This window comes from Natator depressus, chromosome 13 (genome assembly GCF_965152275.1).
Source record: "Natator depressus isolate rNatDep1 chromosome 13, rNatDep2.hap1, whole genome shotgun sequence".
NCBI classification, from domain to species: domain Eukaryota; kingdom Metazoa; phylum Chordata; order Testudines; family Cheloniidae; genus Natator; species Natator depressus.
This window is the reverse complement of record NC_134246.1, coordinates 337,033-347,940: the sequence shown is the minus strand read 5'-3', so window position 1 is coordinate 347,940 and position 10,908 is coordinate 337,033.

Below are 10,908 nucleotides of genomic sequence, written 5' to 3'. Positions count from 1 at the left end.
CCCACCCACCAGGCCCTGCCCCGACATTGAGCAGAAATCCTTCCCTGGCATTCACTGCCTGCTCTCTGATGGAGGCTGCAAGGCCAAGACCTCAGTGCTGCGGTCTGGAGCATCCAGCTGTGTGGGTGGGTGGGTGGGGAGTGGAGGGGGGGGCCACAGAGCTGCCATTCCCCTGCACCCATGGATGAAGCTAGACTGTAGGGCAGGAGGCAGATTGACACTCATGTACTGAGCAGTTGGTGGGTCTGGGCCAGGAAAGGAGAAAATCTCTGGCATCAGAGATGTCCCAACTGGAAGCAAATGCTCAGCCTAAGGCGTATGCACTGGGCTCCATAGCTGCAGCAGGACACACAAGTCAGTGTGGAGAGCACCCCTTAGCCATCCTAACCTGGCCCTGGGCATGGCACAAATCACTCCCCCTTGGGGTGGAGATAGCAGTAAGCTAGCTCGCACCTTGCTCACCAGGCTGGGCCAGCACCACTGGCTAAACATTCTGCCTGAGTTGTCTCTTCCAGGGCTATGGCTGTGGTTGCGCTGTGACTCAGGGATCCGGGCATGGGGACACGTCACATGGAACGTCTGGGGAGGCGCTTGTTACAGCTGCAGCAAGGGGACAGATGCAGTGGCATCCATGTCAGCTGCTGGCAGGCAGTGCTGTATGCTGTGGACAATGCGCTCTCCCCTAGCAGGGTCACTCAGGCAGATGACAAGGACAGGAGCCAGTGCCCTTCTGCTTCAGCCCTGGGGCATGAATGCCCAGAAACTCACCAGCTCCATAGTCTGAGCTGAGTGTGGCACAGTGACCCCACCAGGCACTGCGTTTCAGAGTCACTCAGATCAGCTGGGACCCTGCTCAACTGGCACCAAAGGAGAGCACGCTCCCTTGGCCCTGAGCAGCTGAACTGCCCCCTGCCCACAGAGAAATCTCTTGCCCAAGGAAGAGGAACAGCTCCCCGTCCTGCAGAACAAGGGGCAGGGGAATAGGCCCCAGGTAAGATCTCCCCTCAGAACCAGTAGGTCCCCCACCCCCTGGAGTGGGGACGATCACCCCTCAGCACCCGTCAGTTGCCAAGAACCCTGGAGGGAAATCACCCTTCAGCATCCAGGTGACATCTCCCCTTGGCACCCAGTGGGGGCCCAGAACCCTGGGGGGAGGAGGGAAATCTCCCCACCACACCGAGCAGGGGCCCAGTGCCCCGTGATGACTGGCATCCCCTGGCCAGGGGACACTGGGTGACTGCACTCCAGTGTGGTTACTTTCCTTTACAGAAAACAACAACAAAAAGAGCTGATTCAGTAAATGTTAATTTATGTCCCAGGCCAGAGGTAGCATAAAGCAATTAGTGATATAATGGTGATGTCGCACTAAAAATTATTTATCGTGTCACTGAGCTCACGGCTGGGTTTAAATTAGACACTGGTGGGATTTAAACATCCTTCAGGACCGCCATCCCTGCCCCCACACTGCCTCGCATCTGGCTCAGCTCAGCATTGGCCTCCCCACAAACCAGGAGCAGCAACCAAAGCCCCTACTCACTGCCAGTGGGCAAAGTGTGTCCCCCCCCATTGCCACCTTCCCTACAGCACCCCCGTTGGGAGGGCCTGGAACTAGAGTATCTGGGAGCACCGTATCTGGGAGCACCCCCCTCACCAAGCCTGGCCTGCTCCCTACAGCACACCCCCCCCCCCCCCGCCTCCTCTGCTGGGAGACACTGGTGCTGGAGTAGTCAGAAGTACCACCCCACCCCTCCCACTCCAGCCAGGGTTCCTGCCCCCTCCCTAGGAGAGCCCAGGACTGGAGAAGCTGAGAACTTCCCCCCAAAGACAGCACTTCGGCCTTGTTCCCTAGAGCACACCTGCCAGGAGAATCACAGGAGCCTTGCAGATGTGGTGAGCCAGGGGCAAGAGCAGAAATGCAGAGAGAAGTAAGAGGCAATGGATGCTCCTTTCCTAGAGGCTGAGCCATGGGGCGGGGCGGGGCAGGTCAGGGGAGAAATGCTCACTACAAACAAATCACAGAGCTCACTGTCAAGTAGCATGGGGAGGCACACGTTCCAGAAGGCCCCACAGAGCCACAAAAGGGGCAGCAGCTCTCAGTGAGGCAGCACCACACACTGAGGAGCATTGGATGGGGCAGCTTTAATTTCAATCATGTCTCCATTTCTAGTCCTTCTCGGCTCCATTTCCCTGTTTTCTCTGTCTCTCTTGTGCTCTTGGTTGCCCAGAGCCATTGGCATTCCTGTTAGAGAGCATTAATATCACTTTATAATTAGAAACAGGATGAGTAAGTAGCCCCCCAGCACCAGGAGAGAGAGGAGATCAATAACATGAGAGCAAGGACAGAGGGGTCAGGGTTTGGAACCCCCCTGACTCCCACTGTTCCTGACCTGTCTGGTCACCCTATGCAGCCCAGCCCCAGCTACCCTTCTGTGCTGAACACCCACCATAGATTGGGCCCACACCCACAACCCCCACCCCTGCCCCAATTCAGCACCAGGTCTGCTTCAGGGAATGCCTCAGTTTGAAATACCCAGGAGAGCAGTGGGGAGTGATCTGGCTAAGCCCCCACAGTGAAGGGGTGGAGGTGTCAGCCTTTATGTATGTCCCAAATGACACATGCACTAGTGTCTGCATTAGGGAGACACTTACCCACTGGTTCGCTCTTTGAGCAGCTCCCACGGCTGATGGGAGGCCTCCTGAGTAGGAGACCCTCGCCTCACAGGAGATATTGTGTCAATAATCATCCCACTCAGCACCAACCCTGGCAAATTAACATTAGCACAACATTTGACAGACACGTGTAATGGTGTCTCTGCCAATACCCATGGGGGCACGGGGAGCCCAGCAGAGAGCTGCAGTGGCAGGAGTAGACGAGACTCAGGCCTGGGAAAGAGAGAGCCAGAGACGCTAGTATCCGCAAGCCAGAGCAGCGTAGGCCTGGAGAGACCCACAGATCTCGGTTCTCAGGGGTAGGGAGAGGCAGGGCCTATGGGGGGCAGACACACACTGTGCTCCCTCACTCAAAAATTTGGGCTCTCAGAGGATGCTTTGCAAGGAAGGCAAGGATAAACTGACAACCAGCAGGAATGTCTCACTTTCCTCCTGGGTTTCCCAGGCAACACCAAGCACTCAACAGCAGTTCAGCATGTGAGAATTCCCTCCCTTTGGTTAGTTTTAATGGGAGGAAGATATCAGACTTAATCTTACAGCCCACTGTTTGGTAACCTGGGTCAGACACCTGTAGAAATGACATTTACATCCAGCATTACACTGGCTAAACCCAGCGCAGCCATTCTGGAGTTTGTAGCTCCCATTGTGGGAGACTCATTTCTGCAGCTAATTTGTTGACATATATCTTCCCCTGTGCTCACAGCTGTGAAAGCGGATCCCAGTCCTGGTGCCCCTGCATGCGGCCAGGAGAGAGCAGATACCCCCTAGTGGCCTGACACACGAGCACCCAGGAGACTATCCTGTAGTGTAGAGGATAGTCTGGCACGTACAATTCTGGAATTTTCAACTACTCTGCAGGGTGAATTCCATTGTACAAGACTCCTCCCTTCCTACAGTGTCTGTGCTCACAAAGGTGATCCCCTTTTCTCCTCAGCACTTCTGCAGGGCAGTACATGCAGGCCCTCTCACCTCATAGGAGAGAGCGGAGCCCTAACTCAGGTCTAGAGTGGTTGAAGGACCTGTGCTTATCATACAACTTCCCCGGTGCTGCTACTCAGTCTGAGGGTGACAGCCCAGAGCCTCTGGGCTCAGTCACCTGCTGAGACTATGTAAAGACAGGTGACCTGGGAACATGATTTTGGTCCAGCCCCCAAAACCACACTAGGGACCTCATGTCACGGTTCCAGAGTTTACTGCACCTCTGAGCCCTTCTTTGGCCTCTCTGAATGCACCTACACAGGTGACAGACCTCTTCCCATACCTCCCTGGAGTAGAATCTTGTGATTCTCCCCCTTTCAGATCAAGTCTTAGGGTACAGAACCCTGTGGATCAACCATGCTTACTCCAGCAGGCCAACTGGGTTCAGTACCTGTGGTTCTTCCCTTTGGGAGACTAGCTACCCGTGAATATAAACCCAAAACAGCCACCTTAAACCAAAGTATAATTGATCTTAACAATGAAGAACAACATAAAAGAAAAAAGTTTTTTTAAAAACAAAATGACTACACACACACACACACCTCTCTTACCTAAGACTTTCCCATTCCCTGGCTGCTTAGCAAGGCCTAAAAACTTCAGTCCACCACTCAGGTAATTGTGAGTGTCAGGCTAGGGAATCTCTTCCCCATTTTCAGCTTCCTGTCAGCTATCTGGTTAGAGAGCATCTTTTTATATTCTTTATCCTTCGTTCTTGGTTATCTCATTCTTCCTAGGTAATGGCTCAGCCATCGACTCTTAACCTCAGCCAGCTGGTGTTTTATGTAGACCCATTGTCAGACTGTGACGAAGTGGGACTGTTCTTAATGGTTCCTCCGAATATTGTGGGGGTGCCTCAATTTCCCTTATGCAGTTCTTAAGTATCTAGGTGGTGGGGTAAGGGTGTATGATCACTGCAGAGCCCTAGAGGGCAGGTGTGTGCAGGGGTCTGGACACAGAGAATGGCCGACACCCTGTTTCCTGGCAACTGATGGCCTGGACCCTTCCCCCCTGCAAGGTGAGAGCTAAAGGGTTGGAGAACAAAGGAATCAGGTGACCTCCTGGCCTGGGAAAGGAACAAAGCCCAGAGGAGGGGGGGCTGGAGGGAGTTTCAGTTTGGGGCTGGCTAGGACATGGAGTGAAGGGCAGACATGGTTGTCTGGCTCACTGCCCTCCAAAATGGACCCAGCTGAGGGGTCCTGTTCTCTGCACCTGCAAGCTCTGTGTTAGACCATGTTCCTGTCGTCTAATAAACCTCTGTTTTACTGGCTGGCTGAGAGTCCCGTCTGACTGCGAAGTTGGGGTGCAGGACCCTCTGGCTTCCCCAGGAGCCCCGCCTGAGCGGTCTCGCTGTGGGAAGCACACGGAGGGGCAGAGGATGCTGAATGCTCCGAGGTCAGACCCAGGAAGGTGGAAGCCGTGTGAGCTGTTTGCCCTGCGGACAGGCTGCTCACCGGAAGGCGACTGCCCCAGAGTCCTGACTGGCTTCATGGGGAGCAGTTCCAGAGCATCGCCCGGGCACTCCGTGACAACTGGTGGCAGCGGTGGGATCTACTGCACCCCGTGGATGGCGCTTCCTGCAGTAAGTGACTGGGGAGCAGTAAAACAAAGGGGGATTGATGGGGACTAGGCGTGCTGAAGATTCAGAGAGAGACGGTTTCAGGGGGCGGTTAACCCCTAGGATTGTGTGACCAGAGAAAAGGACTTTTGCAGTAACAGGGTCCCCCGGGGGACTGCAGCGAGCGGTCCCAGGGGCGGAGGAGTCTGCAGCTCGACCCTGGCAAAGAGGTGGTGACCTCGAGAAGGGCTGGCACACTAGGGGTTCTCCCTGGAAACCGTGGGGAGCTGCGAGCACACAGGCCTGTGAGTCCACAACAACTTGGGAAGAGTGGAGTGATGGTCTGTCACCGTCTTCTTAAGAAGGACATTGTAACCCTGTGCAAAAAGAGAGGGTTGAGCATTGGAAAGTTCACCAAAGCACAGTTAATCGTGCAGCTGGAGGAGGATGACCGCTCTAAGGAGCAGATTCCTGACCCCAAATGGGGCTATAGCAGGATCTGGGAGCAGCTGGAGTAGTAGCCAGGCATCGCCAAGACTCCTGTCCCCGACCAGACGAGGGTCTTCACGATCGGGTGCCCCATCCAGGGATCGGAGATGGACGGGATTGGAGCTGAGTCCGAGGGAGCAAGAGGACTGTGAGAGACAGCGAGAGCCCGAGAAAGAGCTGCAGAAGCAGCAGCAGCATGAACTGGGGGTGGGGGAGCGGAGAGGCCTAGGGAACCTCCCCGGGGTGAGTGGGGATAGACCCCGGGGGGCCAGTTCCACAGGGAACCTCGAGACTAAATTGCTGCCCCTGGTTAAGGAGGGGGGGGATGTGGATGCCCACCTCACTGCCTTTGAGCAGGCTGGAGATTTGAACCAGGGGGACCCTGCGGAAAAGCCCCGGTGTCTAGCTCCCTTGCTGGGTCCCAAGGCCATAGACTCTGTCGGCCAGATGGGTGGGGAGGTGGACAGGCTCCCACTCCTGACCCCAACCTATATGTCTGTGTGGAGTTTCCTGGGGCCAGGCCCCTCGGACCCCCAGTGGGAGCGGAAGGTGATGGTCAATGGGGAGACATTCCTGGGGTGGCGAGATCCTGGGACAGAGAGAACTGTTGTCAGGCCCTGGGTGGTGCAGCCTCAGAGGTTGAGGGGCTGTGTGAGCTGGGTGAGGGTCCCAGGGACGAAGCCCCTCGCCCTGCCTATGGCCCAGATCCCTGTGCAGACCCAGGAGGGGTGGGGCTGGCTGGTTGTTGGGGTTCTCCAGGATATCGGCTGCGAGACCCTGTTGGGGGGTGACTGTGTCTCTTTGGGACAGGATCCAGGCCCTGCTCCTGTAACGGCCAAGGGTTTGAATTTGAATCCAGGGAACCAATCGGTGGAGAGGGAAATGGTCAGTGAAAATGCAGATGACCTGGCTGGCAGCAGGGAGGAGCCGCTAGGCTCAGGCTACCTGCCTGCCTGTAAGCAGACCCCTGGGGCTGGGTGGGACAGAGAGATGCTCCCTGCGCCCTTGCACTCTGGAGAGGGGGCTCACGCTGGCTCTGATGCAGTGAGGAAAGCAGCGAGCTCGCTGCCTACCGCCACTGGCACAGCAAGGGCAGCGCTGAGCACAGGGGGAGCTGAGACCCCAGCTGAGTGGGGGGAGACACAGGCAGGGGAGGGGATCTGTGGGGAGTGGCAAGGTGCTTGGTAAGGAAAGTTTGGATGAGCCTAGGCAGCCTTGTGATCTGATGGCTTTGTCTAGTCAGCAGGGTGGGAAGGCGAGGAGAGTGGAAGATGAGTGTCCCTGGACCTTACCTGTTAGCTGGGTGGAGAATTGGGACAGTGAAGGAAACGTGCCTGTGCCTGTCAGAGGTATTGACTTGCCTGTGGAGGGAGCTACCCTGATCTCCAAGCAGGTGTCTGTGATCAGCCTTGTGTGCTGGGACAAGGGGAATGAGATCCCAAGCTGTGTGTCTGGTAAAGGAGAAAGTGTGTCCGGCTCTTCTTGGTCTGTGGAGCAGACAGAAGGGGCCTTGCAGCCTGTGATGGTTGAGCGTTGTGCAGTTGTCTCAGAGCTGGTTCTGGATTCAGCTAAAGCCCAGGAAGGGAATGGTCCTAAGTTTGTGTCTGCTCAGGAGAATGGCCCTGTAACTAGGTCGCATCCAGTTAGTGTCTATGTAAAATCCCAGAGACCAGACAATTCTGGTGCTTGTATTTTGCCTGTTGCTCGTGTGTGGTTGGGAAAGGGTGTCGCAACTCTGTCTAATCAGGGTGAGATCCTAGCCAGGGCACAAGGAGAGCGTGAAGGTGATGTGATTGTGTTACCTATGGAGGGTGTGGAAACCTGTAGCAAGAAGGAAAAGATTCCTGAACTTGTGTGTGGCAAAGGGAAGGAGAAGGCTTCTGACCATTTATCTAGGAAGTCTGTCAGTTTGCCTGAAAGGGGATTGTGTAGGAATCCACCGGACGGGCCATAGGTAATTCTGGATGTAAGGGAGACCCAGAAAGAGTCTGTTGTTGCTCAGGAATGTGTTCCTCTAGAGCAAGCCCTAGGTAAAGAGGGTAAGAGCAGAATTTCTGGGAGGGGTGAATTGTTGCATAGAAAAGCCCTAGGGAAAGGAATCCTCATGGAGTCTTTGCAAGCAGTTTACTGCAACTGAAGGGTGTGAAAGTGATTTAATCAAGAAAGTTTCAGTTCCTAACAGCCAGAAATTTTCTGTTGTGAATGGATCCACTGACTGTCCTGTTGAAAGACCCAGTGTGGATAGCTTTGAGAAGGTCTCAGATGGAGTGAAAGCTGTTAAGAAACTTAAACAGTCCTATAACCAAGTGGCTGTGTTTGGCCAGCTTGTTGGGGAGAAGACCCAATCCAAGTTTGACCCCCTGGGGTTTTGGGGTGGCCAAAGGGCGGGCCGCAGAAACCTTCCCACATGCGGCCTGCGAGTGCTATCGACCACCCCCGACCTAAGGGAGGGCGTGAAACTGGAAGGGCCTGGTGTAACTCCTACCAAGGAATGGCAGAGACGCTGGGGCATCCATGGGAACGTTGGTGGCTTCGAACTTCCCCAGGTCACCGCCTAAAGTGACCCCGCTCAGTTCGATCTCGAAGGGGGGAGAGATGTGACGAAGTGGGACTGTTCTTAATGGTTCCTCCGAATATTGTGGGGGTGCCTCAATTTCCCTTATGCAGTTCTTAAGTATCTAGGTGGTGGGGTAAGGGTGTATGATCACTGCAGAGCCCTAGAGGGCAGGTGTGTGCAGGGGTCTGGACACAGAGAATGGCCGACACCCTGTTTCCTGGCAACTGATGGCCTGGACCCTTCCCCCCTGCAAGGTGAGAGCTAAAGGGTTGGAGAACAAAGGAATCAGGTGACCTCCTGGCCTGGGAAAGGAACAAAGCCCAGAGGAGGGGGGGCTGGAGGGAGTTTCAGTTTGGGGCTGGCTAGGACATGGAGTGAAGGGCAGACGTGGTTGTCTGGCTCACTGCCCTCCAAAATGGACCCAGCTGAGGGGTCCTGTTCTCTGCACCTGCAAGCTCTGTGTTAGACCATGTTCCTGTCGTCTAATAAACCTCTGTTTTACTGGCTGGCTGAGAGTCCCGTCTGACTGCGAAGTTGGGGTGCAGGACCCTCTGGCTTCCCCAGGAGCCCCGCCTGAGCGGTCTCGCTGTGGGAAGCACACGGAGGGGCAGAGGATGCTGAATGCTCCGAGGTCAGACCCAGGAAGGTGGAAGCCGTGTGAGCTGTTTGCCCTGCGGACAGGCTGCTCACCGGAAGGCGACTGCCCCAGAGTCCTGACTGGCTTCATGGGGAGCAGTTCCAGAGCATCGCCCGGGCACTCCGTGACACAGACCTTCCTGCTTATTTTCCAACTGCCTGCTATTAAGCTAAACCAACATATGCAAATGGTAAACATCCGACTAACCCACTATAGTCATACAGCACCTATCCCAATAGCCACATGCAGTATCCATAAATTAATAAAGAGCAGCTCCCCATCCTTCACACTTCACTATACAGGGAAAAACAGTATGGCCAACATGAGATTTTACTGCAAGTTTTGTGATAATGTTCTTATCAAAGCCCCAGCTCCTGGAGTCAGGTGATCACAAAGAATCTCAGCAGAGATTTTTTTAAAGCAGATCACTGGCCTTCCTCATGGTGAAGAGAATCTGGAGCCCATACTCCAAGGGAGCCTAAAAGATCAGAGCCCCCAAAAGTTCAGTGACCCAAAGGCAAAGAAACAAACCCAACATTTTTTTTTTTTAAACTAATCCAAGGATCTTTTTGGACCTGACTCATGATTTCTGAATGCAACAGAAATCCCATAAACAGATCACAGTCCTTGCCCCAAGGAACTCACCATCCTAGGTCACATACAGCACAGCAAAGGGGAAAAAAAATAGCAGGGTGGGAAAAGGTATAGTGTACAGAATTTGGGTTGTATCTCTTTAATAGTTTGTGAGCCCTCATGGTGCTCAGTGTTGTTTTCTGAAGCCCCCAGCCCACACCAGCATAGCCACATGCATGTAATAAGGCCTGGCAATTTCTTCATAGTTAGTACTGGGCCGGTGTGGGTCCCTCACCTTATAAGCCCCAAGATGCCGTGGCTCTGGTACCACAGGCAAGGTGAGGCTCTGAGATGACATGGCTCCAGTGGCATTCCCACGGGCTTGGCTCTGAGACTACATGGCTGGGGCTCAACTCTCAGATGACGTGGTTCCGTAGCATGTCGGGGGCTCAGCTCCGAGATGACATGGCTGGGAGCTCGGCTCTGAGATGATGTGGTTCCGTAGCATGGCTGTGGGCTCAGCTCTGAGATGATGTGGTTCCGTGGCACGTCGGGGGCTCGGCTCGGAGATGACATGGTTCCGTAGCATGCCTTCCGTAGCATTACTTGGCTCTGAGAGGATGTGGTTCCATGACCCACTAAAGACTTGGCCGGGGAAGCCAAGCACTTATGAACAGTGTGATTATTATTTAACTTTTTAGGCTTCACCCAGGTCAAACAGAACTCTAATTACAGTGCTGGGACTGACACACGCTTTATGGGCCAAGGCAGAATCTCTCCTCTCTGGGTCTCAGGGGAAATGAGAAACAGGCCTCCGAGTTCAAATCAGAGTTTTTTGGTTTGTCATGTTACTTTGCTTAGGAAGAGGGACACTGCTGACCAGGGTCCAGTCACAGGATGCCAACAGTGAGTAGGGCCCACTGGGAACAGCCATGCAGTTGTTACCATCTGGGAGGAACGTCCTCCATGTGCTACAGCTCTCATGTGCAATGGGTTGACTGGAGAGCACACTCCTCGCTGACTCCTGGGGAGGAGGACCACAAGGAGGCTGCTTGTCCTACTCTGCCCCTGCGCAGAGAACTCAGTATCTAGGGCTCCAGGCCAGCACCCTTCACCTCACTTCAGTTTGGTTTGTGGTAAACATGAGTTTAACCCCCCAAAATGACATCAACTGCGACTTTGTGAGCCAGCACCAGAGCCAGGGGTTGCTATTGTCTAAAGATCGACGAGTATTCCTGCAAGCCCTTCCTTAGAGATGGGGCAGAGGCACTAGTCTCTTCTCCTGGCCTGCGCCCCCACTGCCAGGTCCGACTGTGGTGCTGAGGGCTGCCAGTACCAGGCAGCATCTCCAGCTCCATGTTACCCGGCCTATTTATTTATTTTATATTCTGGATGAAGTTCACTATCCATAGCACAGTGAGCTACAGTGCTAGCCCAGCCCTCCACAGA